Source organism: Ziziphus jujuba, chromosome 1 (genome assembly GCF_031755915.1).
Source record: "Ziziphus jujuba cultivar Dongzao chromosome 1, ASM3175591v1".
NCBI lineage: Eukaryota > Viridiplantae > Streptophyta > Magnoliopsida > Rosales > Rhamnaceae > Ziziphus > Ziziphus jujuba.
In genome coordinates, this window is record NC_083379.1 from 30,253,981 (window position 1) to 30,269,740 (window position 15,760).

Genomic DNA, 15,760 nt, shown 5'->3' on the forward strand with positions numbered 1-15,760 from the left:
AATGTCCAAACCAAAGAATTATGGTGTTGAAGGATAATGGAGAATTGGAGTTCGATAGTGATGAAGTTGAAGCTGAAATTGAGCATGAAGAATTCAAGTCCGAAGACGAAGAACAAGGTGAATCTGAGACCCAAAAAGCTTCAAGGGACAAACTAAGCTTGTTGATAAGAAGAGTATTGATCATGTACAAGGATGAAGATCAAATGTAAAGAGAAAACATCTTCCATACTATATGTAAAATTCAAGGTAATATTTGTAGTATGATTATTGATCGGGGAAGTTATGCCAATGTTATTAGTAATGTTGTGGTGGAGAAATTAGGTTTAACAACAATTAAACATCCAAAACCATATAGACTTCAATTCCTTAATGATAGTAGAGAGATGAAGGTAAATAAACAAGCCAAGGTAAAGTTTAGTATCGATAATTATGTGGATGTGGTTTTATATTGTACCTATGCATGCTGGACATATTTTGTTGGGAAGACCATGGAAATTTGATAAGGATACCATATATTATGGTCGAGAAAATGCCATTGCATTTTGATTTAAAAGTAAGAAAATTAAGATCGAGCTGTTGACACCGAAAGAAGTATTTAAAGATTAATTGCAAATGCAACAAAGGAGAAAGACCGAATGGCAAAGGGAGAAGGCAAGCATGCTACCCATGGCTTCAACTAGTATTAAGAGAGCAGGGCCGAGCTACACCTCCAAGGTAAGTTTTCTAAACCCGAGAGTGAGAAGAAAAAGAAAGAAAAAATCGAGAGGAAAGAGAAGAAAAAGAAAAAAATTATCTTAGCCAAGGTGAGGTTAAAAGGCATTTTTGAATGATAAACCTATTCTGGTCATGATTTTTAAAGATGCTTATTTAAACCATCTAGCTAACCTCGAAGAGTTTGTATTGCCAAGTTCTATATCTTCTCTTTTGTAGAAATCTGATGATGTCTTTCCAGAGGAAATTCCTCATGGTTTACCACCTATTAGAGGGATTGAACATCAAATAGATTTTATTCATGGAGCTGCAATTCCTAATAGGCTTGCATATAGTAGTAATCCCCAATGAGACAAAGGAACTACAAAGTTAGGTAAGTGAGTTGCTTAAAAAATGATACATTAGAGAAAGCATGAGTCCATGTGCTGTACCCATGTTATTAGTACCTAAGAAAGATGGTTCATGGTGTGATGCATGTTTTATGAAATTGATCATAGGAGTGGGTATCATCAAACTAGAATGAAAGAGGGAGATGAGTAGAAAACCGCATTTAAGACAGTATGGCTTGTATGAGTGGTTGGTAATGCTTTTTCGTTTAATTAGTGCACCTAGAACTTTCATGAGATTAATTAACCATGTCATGCGTCCATTCATTGGAAAATTTATGGTTGTCCACTTTGATGATATTCTTGTATGTAGTAGAAATTTAGATGATCATATAGGACACCTTAGGTTAGTTTTAGAAGTACTTAGGAAGGAAAGATTGTTTGCTAACATTAATAAATGTTTTTTTGGGCCAAAATGAGCTTAGGCCAAAATGAGCTTGTATTTCTAGGATTTGTTGTAAATGCTACAGGGATTTAAGTTGACCAATCCAAGTTCAAAGCCATTCAAGAGTAGCCGAAACCTACAACTATCACCTAGGTAAGGAGTTTTCATGGTTTGGCTACTTTTGTAGGAGATTTGTCAAAGATTTTAGTACCATTGCAGCACCATTGGCCGAAATTGTTAAGAAAAATGTGGGATTCCAATGGGGAGAAGCACAAGAGAAGTCTTTTAATTTGAAAGAAAAATTAACTAGTGTTCCTTTATTGGTGATACCAAATTTTTCTAAAATTTTGAAGTTGAATGTGATGCTTCTGGTTTAGGCATTGAAGCTGTGTTGATGCAAGAAGGAACACCTAGAGCATACTTTAATGAGAAGTTGAATGGAGCAGTATTAAATTATCCAACATATGATAAAGAGATGTATGCATTAGTTCGAGCTTTGGAGACATGGCAACATTACATGATACTAAAGGCATTTATGATTCACATGGATTATGAATCTTTAAAGTACATCAAAGGCTAAGGGAAGTTTAACTGAAAGCATGGAATATGGATTGAATTCATTGAAACTTTTCCTTGTGTCATTTGCTACAAGAAAGGTAAGGAAAACATGGTAGCCGATGCTTTATCCCGAAAGTATATTTTGTTTTCAACTTTAGATGGTAGATTGCTTGGTTTTGAACAATTAAAAGAAATTTATGAGCATGATAGTAACTTTGGTGAAATATATAGAAATTGTGCTAAACATGGTTATAATAAACTCTATACTTTTGAGGGGTATTTGTTTCGGCAAAGTCAACTTTGTATACCTAATTGTAGCACTAGGGAATTACTTGTTGGTGAAGGTCATGGTGGGGGTTTAATGGGACACTTTGGTGTTGCAAAAACTTTATCAATATTGTAAGAACATTTCTTTTTGCCGAATGTGAGGAGAGATGTCGAGAGGATGTGTGAGAAGTGTCTCACGTGTAGAAAGTCCAAATCCAAGCTAAAACCACATGGCTTGTACATGCCCTCACCAATTCCTTCTCATCCGTGGCTTGATTTCTGTATGGATTTTGTACTTGGTTTACCTAGGTCTAGGACGAGTAAAGACTCAATTTTTGTGGTTGTTGATAGGTTTTCTAAGCTGGCACACTTTATTGCATGTAATAAAACTGATGATGCATCTTATGTAGCTAACTTGTTCTTTAAGGAAATGGTAAGACTTCATGGTATGCCTAGGACAATTGCTTTTGATAGGGATGCTAAGTTCTTAAGCTATTTTTGGAAAACATTGTAAGCTAATTTAGGCATCAAACTTTTATTTTCTACTACTTGTCATCCGGTTAAACTGAGGTAGTAAATAGAACTTTGTCTCCATTGTTAAGAGCATTAATTAGTAGAAATTTAAGAATTGGGGAGTAATGTTTACCACATGTGGTATTTGCTTATAATAGAACCATACATTCAGCTACTGAATATTCCCCATTTGAAATTGTTTATGGTTTTAATCCTTTAACTCCATTAGATTTAATACATTTGCCTAAGTGAACGTGCTAATCTAGATGGAAAACAAAAGGTTGAATTTGTTAAGCAGATTCATGAAAAGACAAAAGCAAACATAGAAAGGCAGACTGGTTAATATGTAAAGGTTGTTAATCAAAGCTGGATTAAGGTTATGTTTGAACTGGGAGATTGGGTTTGGTTGCATTTAAGAAAAGAAAGGTTTCCTAAATAATGCAAGTTAAAGCTTATGCCTCTACGAGATGGACCTTTTTAAGCTTTAGAAAGGGTTAATGAAATCGCCTACAAGCTTGATTTGCTAGGTGAGTGCTACCTTTGATGTTGCTCATTTATCTCCCTTTTTTGCAGGTTTTGACTTTGATTTGAGGACAAATCACTTTCAATTGGAGGGGAATGATGAGAATCCGTCTACACCCATGATACGAACCTATTACGACCTGCTCCTAAACCCATGGTCAAGTTCTAATGGTCACCTTGACCCCTAACCAACATGTGATTAGAAACCTTGGTATATAATGAAGACACCACAATAGGTGATGGAAGGCCTATTGATAAGTTAAACTAAAACACTCATTCACTAATGGTGTTTTAGGTGTTCAAAAGAACAAAGAAAATTCAATCTCACAAATAAATTTCTGTATAAAATTCGATCTTTATTTCTCATTAAAAATAAGCCTTTAAATAGGCTAAGATTACAAAGAAAAATCCCTAAAAAATTAATTCAAAACCGGACACAAAGTGTTGAGAAACAGAAAGTAGAGAAAAGGAAAGTGCCTAATTTTTCTTAGTTTACTAAACTAATTTGGATTAATTAATTCCTTTATTTTGAATTAGGAATTGATTAATTTACAATTGAAATACTAAAATAATAACTTTCCTAAATTTATTTTTCCAGCAAATAAATAAATAAAAATCAAAAGTAAAGGTAATTTCCTAAAACAAAAAGTAGAAATCAAATTAGTAAACTAAAATACTAGCTTTTTGACTAAGTTGACTTTGACAAATCTTTGACCAATTTGAGCTCCAAACCAGCTTCTATATGCTTTGTAAGATGCCAAATAAGATTATTATGGAGTCCCACACGTTTCCCTTGCTTGGAGGAAAGAGAAAAAGCCAACTCAGCAAAATACAGTAAAGCCAGCAAATAATACAGCAAAACTCAGCCATTTTCTCTCTCATGCGCACACCTCTTAAATGACCAGTAAAGCTTCAGTCTTGACCAGCTCCCATGACTTATTAGTGATATCAAGTGAATTCAAGAAGATTTGAACCCATTTCTCACTCTCCGAAATCTATGAATGCACCAAAACCGCTATCCGGGGTCTGTATCGGCTTTCAACAATTGTATACTCAAAACAGGCCTTGTATCTTCGGGTATGGACAAGGCCTTTTGAGAATGAATTACCCCCTGAATGAAGGCAGCAAGGTTGTCCTTAAATATCTTGTATTGAGCCTTAGTGATCGGCCCGATCTTCATCTGTATCGGGTTAGCACACTAGCGGATTGTCAGTTGTGCAGGTTCGGGCAGATTTGCATCAACTGGTACAACCTATAATCCTCTGGGGTGCTGATCCTGTGCAATTGAAGATGGAGCCAATTACTAGGCATAACCTAAGATGTTTAAGGATAATCTGGTTAGCTTCGTACAAGGTGTGATTAAATCTCAAGAAGGAATGGTTATACCCAAAGATTCTAAGCCCGTACTGAGCATCTAAAGTTGTGAAGGCAGAAATGGACCCTAGAAGCTATTTTGTGCATCTATGGACTCCAAGAAGCAAGGGATGGGTTTGTTAGCTTATTAATGTGATTAAGCTCACAAGAGGCCATAAAATCAAGCTAAGATAGGAGCAAGGGCATTCAAGCATGACCAAAGGTGCATAAAGTTCAACATGGTTGAATTTTGCTGCTGGGAAGGACCTTTCTTGCATTTCGAGCAAGCTTTGCTTTTTCCAATCTATGACAACATATGGGAACTAGTTCTAATCCTATTTGACATCCTACACGGTATATTGGATCTAATTTGGGGTCTAAATTATCTAGTGATTGGACAAAGATAGCTTATTTGGAAAACTAGTCAACTACTTTCCAAATTTGAAATTAACTTTTGTCTTTTATTTATTTTTTTCTTTAGTTATATGGTAGACAAATTAATTTAGGAAGGTTTATATTTTATTATTTTGATTGTAAATTAATTAATTCCTATTTCAAAATTAAGAAATTAATTAATGCAAATTAGATTAGGAAAGTTAAGTGAATTTCGGCCATATCATCATTCTAACTTCATTGGCTGGTTTTTACCTTGTAGTTTTAGGGTTTATTTATTTTATGACTTTAGCCTATTTAAGGGCTTATTTTTTCAATGAAAGGGAGCTTACATTATTGATTAAAAAATTATTGTGAGAAAGAATTCTCTTTGTTCTCTTTGAACACCTAAAGCATCGAATAGGGATCGAGTATTTTAGTTTGACTTATCGATAGGACATCCGTCATCTATTGTAGTGTTTTCATCACATACTAATGTTTGTAATCATAAATTTTAGGGCTCAAGGTGACAATTAGAACTTGAACTTAATTACGATCCGGGCTAATATAATATGAATTTAGGAGCAAGTTGACCTTGCTTTGTACCAAATCTGTTGCTGATTACACCAATACATTTACAATAGATAGGGTAATCATTTTTTTTTTGCACATTTATATTTAATTTTTTAATATATATATATATAAATTTTAATACTTTTATACTTTATATTCTGTAGGTTTTTACAAGTAGAGATTCACCCATTAATTAGGCAAGGGACACAGGAAAAAGAAATGGCATAATGATTGTGATTAATACATCTAGTAAGGGTGGTGATGGGAGAAATCCAAGATTATTTCTTGCTTATAAGAGAAGTGGTTTTTATAGACCTTTTGCAAAAGTTAAAAATCAACCAAAGCAAAAAAGATATAAGCTAAGTGGAACCAAGAAGTGCAATTGTCCATTTACTTTGAAAGGATCTAAATTGGCCAGCAATGTTGATTAGAGATTGCAAGTTATTTGTGACGTTCATAATTATCCAGCAGCCCAACATTTTGAAGGACATTCATTTATTGGAAGGCTTACTAAGCAAGAAACTAATATTTTGGTTGATATGACCAAAATTCAAGTTAAACCAAAAGAGATATTGATTACATTAAATAGGAGGGATGAAATAAGGCTAGTATAATGAAGACCATATATAATGGTCGACATAGGGGTAAGTTAATTAAGAAGACTAGAAATCACAAATGCAACAATTATTAAGCAAGTTGTCTAAGCATGATTATGTTGAATGGCATCAAAGTAATGAAAAAACATGATTTGTTACAAACTTGTTTAGGGTGCATCCTTTAAGAATCAGTTTGTTGCGAGTTTTTCCTCGATTGTTGATAATGTATTGCACATATCAAACAAACAGGTATCATATGCCTCTATTAGAAATAGTTGGTGTGACATCTACTGAGCTAACATTCTGTTTCCTTTGTATATCTTCAATCTAAACGTGAGGATAACTGCATATGGGCATTGGAAAAATTGAAAAGTGTGATGCATGAACATGTTTTTCCAAATGTTATTGTGACAAATAGAGAGATAACTTTAATGAATGCCATCCAGAAAGTTTTTCCTGCTGCAACTAATCTTCTTTGTAGATGCCGTACATCAAAAAATGCATTAACTAATTATAAGAAGATGTTTGAAAAAGGGCGTTGGGAAGCATTCATTTCTAGTTGGAGTGCGTTTGTGCTTTCTTCCATTGAAGAACAATATCAGCAACATTTGTATTCACTAGAAATAGATTTTTTTGAATATATGAAGGCAGTTGAATATGATAAAAAAGCATGGTCGGAGAAGTACAAAGAAAAAATTGTATCAGCATGGACCAATATAGTTATGCACTTAGGAAATGTGACAACTAATAGGTGAGTTTTTTTGCTAATGTATGTATATTGAGCTTATTATATTTATCATGCACTTACACTATTGTATTTGAATATTTATCAGAGTGGAGTCTGCTCATGCAAAACTAAAAAGATGACTAGGTTCATCTCGAGGAGATTTTGAATAATCATGGAATAACATTCATGCATTGCCAGAGCTTTAACATACAGCTATAAAAGTTTCTTTTGAGAAAAGTTTGAATATTGTCCAACATCATTTCAAACCTACAATATTTAAAGAGTTAAGAGGATTGAGTGCAATGAATGCAATGAATATAATCTTTGAAGAGTCTAATAGAGTAGATTCTATTGATCCAAATATACATCTATGTGGTTGTGTATATCATTGCCACACACATAGGTTACCTTGTGCACATGAGATTGTAAAATACAAATGTGAAGGTCAATCTATTCCTTTCTCATGTGTAGATTTTCATTGGAAGAAACTTGATTTGATGGTTCCTCCTGAAGATATGACGTCAATTGTGAGCTATATAATTGAAGTAAACACATTTGTACATAAGTTCAATGAAAATGACACTATTGGAAGATTGCATTTACTTAAAAAAGTTAAAAGAAATATTAAATCCAACATGCATTTCTCTTAGTGAACCTGATGTTAAGATGACTTTATGAGGTTGACTTAAGGTAAAATTGGATTTTTTGACTCGTCGTGATCCTTCTGGCTTTGAATATGTAGAATCTAGAAAAAGTAGTCATTCTCCATAATTTCAGCAGCAAAGTGTCCTTTCTGTCAGGCCACCAAAAGCTCTAATAGAGAAAGTGCATCGAACACTCATGGCCACTGATGCGAACCCGCCTGAGCTCGCACAACCGACAACTCACTGGGGTGCTGATATGATACGGATGAAGACTGGACCGATCACTAGGTCTCAAGCTAAGAGGTTTAAGGACAACCTTGCTGCCTTTATCCAGAAAGTAATTCATTCTCAAAAGGGCTTATCCATACTTGAAGATAAAAGACCTGTTTTAAGTATTCAAGTGGTGGAGGCTGATACATCGGACACCCATACATCGGACATTTTATATCGGACACCCATGTCTCGGCATCAGTTAGCTCGGACAGACATCAGTTAGCTCGGACATACATAAGTTAGCTCGGACATTAGACATAAGTAAGCTTAGTTGTCAAACTAGTCAACTCGTTTTTTGAGTTGCGTTTGACTTTTCTTTTTGGGTTTTTTATTTATTTGCTGGACAAATAAGTTTAGGAAATTTTTTATTTTATTATTTTTGTTTGTAAATTAATTAATTCCTAATTTAAAATAAGGAAATTAATTAATTAGATTAGGAAAAGGAAAGATTCGGTCAAGCTAGAACTCTTTATTGTGTGGCTGGTTTTTCCTAGGGTTTTTAGGGTTTATTTTGTTTCTTTAAAAGCCTATTTAAAGGCTTATTCTTCAATAAGAAGAAAATTTTGATTTGATTAAGAAAATACTAGTGAGATTAATTATCTCTTTGTTTTTTGAGAACACCTAAAACACCATTAGAGAATTGGTTGTTTTAGCTTGATTTATCAATAGGTTTTTCATCCCCTATTGTGACGTCAATATTATACCAAGGTTTCTAACCACAGGTTGGTTAGGGGTTAAGGTCAATTTCATTAGAACTTGAACTTAATTAGGATCCAGGCTAATATAATACGGGTTTAGGAGCAGGTTGTCCTAGGTTTATATTAGCCACATATAAATCATATATGCAATCATTTTCAGATGAGTTAAGACTTTACACTATAGATGTGCAAGATGTTGCTACTAGTGGCAAATGTGGTTTTAGAGCCATTGCTGGATTGATGAATATGGGTGATGATAAATAGGATGAGGTAAGGAGAGACTTGACAGATGAGTTAAAGTCTAATATAGATGAGTAAATTGTTTTATATGGAACCAGTAATAGAGTAGAAGGACTTATTCATATTTTATCATATTTTGAGAGTAATCCAAATTTCAATCAATGGATGACAATGCCAAACATGGGCCATTTGATAGCTTTCAAATATGATTTGGTCTTAATACATATATCTAAAAGACAATGCCTTACCTTTATTCCTTTTTGTTCAAAACCACCATATGTGGATTGTCATAAAATTATTTCTATTGTATTTGTCAATGATAATCATGTTGTCAAGGTATTGTAATTTTTTAAATAAAGTTTGTTTAATTTAATTATATTAATATTTATGTTGACAATATTTTTGTTAATTTTGTTGTTGTTATAGTTGTTCATGATATCAGGATGTCCTATGCCTCCAGTTGTTGATAAATGGTTTAAACATCGCCTAATATGTACCCAAGGATGGAAAACACCATATGCACTCCAAATAAAAGCTTTTAAGGACTTAATTTCAAATGACATGGCCACTCAAGAGACAATAGATTTAGATAATCTATAGTTTTGAACAAATTAGTCTGTGATTATGACACTAATTTCAATCTTAAAATGATCTTTTTGTACTTTTATTTTGTATGATTGATATAAAGCAGGTCAATTGTAGTTTTACATTTTTATCGGTAAATAAAATTAGGATATTTATTAATTTTGTTCAGAATTAAATATCTCTAAATTTAGTTCGAACATTTACAATCAAACAATTTTAACATGTTGAAAAGTATAAAAATGAACATTTTAATGCTGTACAAAAATTTGTGACTGAACATCTAAAAATGAATTCGTGTGGAATGGCAAGAGTATCCAACTAAACAAAATGACAATGTTCATAAGTTCACAATTGAATTTTTGAAATTTGGACAGAAGTTTATGACCGAACACTCTAAAATAATAAGTTATAATTTTGAAGATGTTCATAAGTACACAATTGAACAACTTTATATGTTCAAAAGCTTATAACTGAACATCTTCAGTTGTACAAAAGTTTACAATCGATTTAAAAATATATTCTTAAAAGAGTTTGGAATTGTTGGATTGAACAAATCTAACATGTTGACAAATATACAACTGAACACACTTCAAAACTATAAGTATACAACCGAATGCTCCAAAATAATAAGTTACAACTTTAAATATATTCAGAAATATATGAATGATCTACTTTAAATTTGTTCAAAAGCTTACAATCGAACAACTTTAAAGTTTTATAATCAAACCATTGAAAAATGTACTTTACAAAAAAGTTATGTAATTGTTGGATTGAGCAAATTCAAATATTTCAAATATGTTCATAAGTTCATAATCGAACATCTTGAATATGCACATAAATTTACAACCGAACATTCCAAATAATAAGTTACAACCTTCAAGATGTTTAGAAATATAACTAAACAATTTTGAAGAAGTTCAGAAGTACAAAACTGAGAATCTTAAAGATGTTTAAAAGTTTACAACCGAACATTCCACCAAAAAAAAAAAAAAAGTTCAGAAAATAGAATAGGGCTGAGCTAATCCTACCATATCAAAAGCTCAATTACATCCAGAATTATATGTTAATACAGCTAATCTTTTCTTCTTCTCCTCCTCCTACAATAGTTACTACGAGAGGTGGAACTCTCTCTATGAGTATAGTTGGACTGCACTCCATTTGTGGGTGCAATAGAAGTTTCACCAATTTGTATTACTTTATCAAACAACACATTAGCTGATTGTGAATGACCCTGTTGGATTATGGCATCAACCATAAATAATTCTCATCAGATACACTGCATAAAAATGTAAGTAATGAGTAAATTATAATATATGATGTAATTTATAATTTTCAAAAGTATTATTATCATCACGAGAAGCATGTAAATGGATTCCTGAATTGTAGTTACATTTATGTTCTAGATTTTGTACCTTGACATGTGATATGTATTGATACCAATCTATGTATTCTAGTACACAATCCCATGGATGTACTACTCTAGCACCATGTTGTTCAAAAGAAAGTATGTGACTATCCCATCTCTTCCAATATTGATCAATAAAGCTATATTGTATCGCCTTGCAATGCATCCTTGATTGGCATGAACTAGAAGAAACGGTGTTGGAAGCATTGTTTGCACTTTGCCAAAATTATCGAAATGCCCTTTCTGGGTTATATGGCTTAATGATTTTTATGCATTTCAAACAACCAGTATAATAAGAAAATTGAGGTACATAATATGTATAAGGACTCAATATGACCTATCAAATAATCACAAACCAAATTATAATTTAAAAGAAATATGTATAAATATGTAGTTAATTTAAAAATAAAATTAATAAATTCACCTTATTGCTGTTTAGCACATCAAGTGCCTCACGCATAACTTGTAAGTCATCTATAGAGGATCTAGAATCTCTACGAGGGATCCAACAAAACACATGAGCTTAACCTTCCTTAAAATTCAAATTGGCAAGAGGTCTGGCAAATGGAACATGCTCATAAACCCAAGCCTAAGTGAAACAAAATAAAACTAATATGCTGCAAATAAAAATTTCTAACTATGCAAACCATACATACTACTAGATCCAAATAACGAAGTAATTCATAAATAGGTAATTTATCAAATACTTTAAGCAGTGTCAAATATCCACCAATTTGTCAAGCCCCATACCTACTAGCATAACCTAACTGGTAATACAAAAATACTAAAGTTGCAGCTTCCCATGCATAAAAGTAGAAATTATTAAGATCTCTTAACGGACTAAGGTATACAACTGGTACTTTTGTTCCACTTTTGCCATTAAATATTGTGCATCCTAATAAATATAATAGATAAGCCCTATCAGCAAATTATATAAATTCTTTACTGCCTGAATATGAAACCTTCATGAATTTATCTTTCAACTGGTCTATTCTAATTGATTGCCCTCGAAAAGTTTGTAACTTTGCATAAGCCTCATCTCTGTTAAATCATAATCCATCAATTAAAACTATTTATGCCTTTTGAGATGATAATACAGGGCATGATACAGATCGACCAACAATAAGAATTTTAAGAATGATATTAATATCATCCAGTGTAATTGTCATCTCACCAAAAGTGAGATGGAAAAGTTTGTTTCAGGTTGCCATCTTTCAACAAAAGTAAAAATAACAACTCAGTTAATAAAATGATATGATATTTTACCAATGTTAATAAACCTGAGCGACTAACTAACTATATTTCTCCATTTAGCATTTGGAGCTATCTCATCCTAAATCCATTCAGCAACCTTAAATGCATGATTCAAACATTTAAAGGGAGGACGTTCTTACATAAAAATATATAAATATGTCAGTTTTTTGAATATAAATTTTAATAAAGAAAAAAATAGATCAAACTGAAGTGGACAAAACTTTACATTTTTTTCCCATATTGTTGTAGCTATATGATTTTTAAAGCTCTTAAGAATTTATGGATCTTCTGGACCACCTAGGACTGGTCTGACTATTCAAGATTTGTGTTTTCATTCTCTATATTTTCTGTCATTAATACACCACCAATATTCATTGTCATCACATTCTCAGCATCAAAATTGTTAGAAACTTCATTTTCAATATTTGCATTGGCATCATAATAGGCTGTAGTATCACATCAATTTCAGCTTCAGGCTTTAGAGAATGACATCTCCTATTTAATGATGTGGGACGTATACGTGAAGTTGAAGTAGAACTTTGCAAATTCCCTTTACTAGTTTTTACCATATCTAAATAAAATTAATTTTTAGAAAAAGGTTCAAAAATTTTGATAAATTATACATAAATTAGCATGTTAAACTAAAAGAATTATAATATATATATTTATATATATATATATCTATATATATATATATATAAATATGCAAGTAGAATTGAATTAGTCCAATATTATATTTCAATATTTATTAAAGTAATTTGTAGCATGTGCCCAATGTGATAAAATATAAATATGACAATCATAAAAATCAATAAAAACAAAAAACATTCGAATATCATAGTTTTTCTCAAGTAGCTTTTAGCAATTGACAGGATACTCTACATGCACTACACAAATAAATATATACAGATTTGTGTTATATATATATATATGTCTATTTGATCAGTGGTCAATCCATAAAAAAAGTAACTTTTCTTCTAAATAAAAATATGTAATTATGACACGTAAAAGTATAGAAAATTGATTTCCCAAAAGAAACCCAATGTTTAAATGATTTCCATTACAAATGAACAAAGTGATGTTCATGCATAGCTTATATGATTGACTAACTAGTGGGGAACATATCTATGATCACAATTCAAATTGCTTAAATGAAAAAAATTGTAAAATTACCTAGGTTTTGCCAAAATTGGGATGCTATTATTTTCCTTCATCCAAATGCATTCTACCTAGAATCACAATCCCAACTACCAATTTCCTTTTACCCAAAAGAACTCTACTATCCTCAAATTTTAAATTTTCTATATTACCTTTTTTCTAAAGTACTTTTCTCTGAGAAAGAAAATGAAAAAGAGGTATATGATGCCTTGCCAAAGACAAGACTGTGATGATGAAGATGATAAATAGCAACTCAAGGTTGATATTTTCTAATCAAACTCAGTTCACACTTTCACAAAATAGTCAAAAGCTTTTTAATTTCTCTTAATCACACTCTCCCTTTCATTCAAAACCAGGAAAAATTAATTTTCAAACAGAAAGAATGAAAGTGAAAGAGAGACAATTTTTTCCTTTTAAGATAGTTTTAACTTTTAGTGTTTTTTGAAGAAACGAGAAAGAGACTAAAATAATAATACTCTTTTGTCTTGAAAAGTGTGGAGTGGTCGTATCAATCCCAATCATGTGCTATCTTGCATTGTTCATGATGGCTGGTGTTTGCTTTCAAATAAATAACACAGCATGCCATTAAAAAATGATAAAAAATAAAAAAATAAAGAGGATGAAAACCAAATTCAAAATAAGAAAGAAGGATAGAAGAGCAGTATAGTAAAATTAATTTTTATGGGACTGTATATAGTTAGTTTGGAGTTGTAAAAAGAATTTTTATTGTAAAAGATATGTAATTTTGGGATGGTATGAATTAGGGATATTTTAGGTATTAATAATATTTTATTAAGTAATTTTATATTTTTTATATATTTAAATCGTAATGTATAAAAAATGGAATTGTATAGAGTCATTTTGAAATTGTAAAAACAATTCCTCATAATATATATGTATATGTAATTATTTGAAATTTCACACAATTATTCAAATTCAAAATAATGAAGGTTCTAACGACGTGGCCTAAATGCTTTTATAAAGTAGAACCATTCATAGTACCTATAGTGCTCACTCCTACCTCATTGCATGTTCACTCCCTGGCTTATTTAGATGTCTAAGATATGAAAAAAAAAATTTATTCAAGCCATAAAAAATTTAACAAAAGATATTAAGATATACGAAATGTCTTAAAATTACTTTTACTACTTTGGTAGTACAAAATCAGACACCAAAGGATCAAACTATATTGTAAACCCATTGGATCCGATATTCAAAATTAGGGTTTTTCATCGTGTTGAGATTCTAACAAAACTGAACATTTCAATAGTTCTTATTAATCATTAGGAACCTATAGGTAACAAGAATTGCAGGGTATTATACAAAATAACTTAAATTGGGTTTATACTTAAAGCATAACCAAAATCAACAAATTGTATGCCAATAGAAAGCCCATAGATGGGCAACATGAAACTCAAAGATACTAGTGAAGATCAGAATTTCAATAGGAAAAATTAGACCAATTTCCATAGTAGAAAATCTCACAAACGAGTGAGAATTAAAGCAAAAGGACCTTAGAAATGGACTTACGAGGTCCACAAATGGTGCGTAAGGTCGAACTTCTAACCTAAAAGTCATGGGAAAAATGGAAATCAACCCTGTCACCACTGTTGATAGATCACCCAATCCTGGTGCATTGGTAAGTATTCCAATTAGATTTTCTAGAGATAAGACAACGGCATCATGGGTTCGGCAGTGGAGGTGGCCGATGACATAAAATGGCTGCTGATTTTGAAGAATTTGGATAGAAAACATAATGAAGGTATGCTATCCGAATGGAAGAAGAATAGTGGTAGTGTGTCTCTATGATGGGATGTCTCCTTCATCTTAAAATTGATTCTTTTCTTTTTATTTTTCTAAACCAAATTTTCAAAAAAAAAGTCTATCCATTTAATGAAATTACCAAAATGCCCTAAATTGTTTATTGACTATAACTCCCAAACCATAGCTTAAAATTTGGCATGCTGCCACTCTATAAACTCGTGTAATGAGCTCCATGCAATGGTATTCTGATCAACACTAAATTTCAACCAAATAAAAAGTCAACCTAGGGCCCCACACTTAATTAATCTAAATCAAACCATTTTTAGCCATAACTTTTCGATCCTACCTTCGAATTCGATGTGCCGCTAGTCTATGAACTCGTGTTGACGAGCCCTTCATAACCGTACAATGGTCAAGTTAATGACTTATACCACTAAAAAGTCAACTCTAGGCTCACACCTAGTCAACCCCAATCAAACTTGGTCAAAAGTTCAAATTTTAAGCATTTTCTCAAATCAGGGTGTAAGATAGAGTCCTCAGGCACTTCATTTTATTAAAAATTAATTGAATTCATCAATGAAATCAAAGAAGTTAAGAAAGTATTATCTATTCAAATTCAAAATACATGTCATACTATAATAAAAAAGATTAATACATAATTAAATAAATTAATATTCAAAAGATGAGATCCTTGTATTTATATATATGTATATAGTATAGCTCCAATTAGTATATTAAGTGAAGGATATTATGTGGATGCATATCTCACAACATAT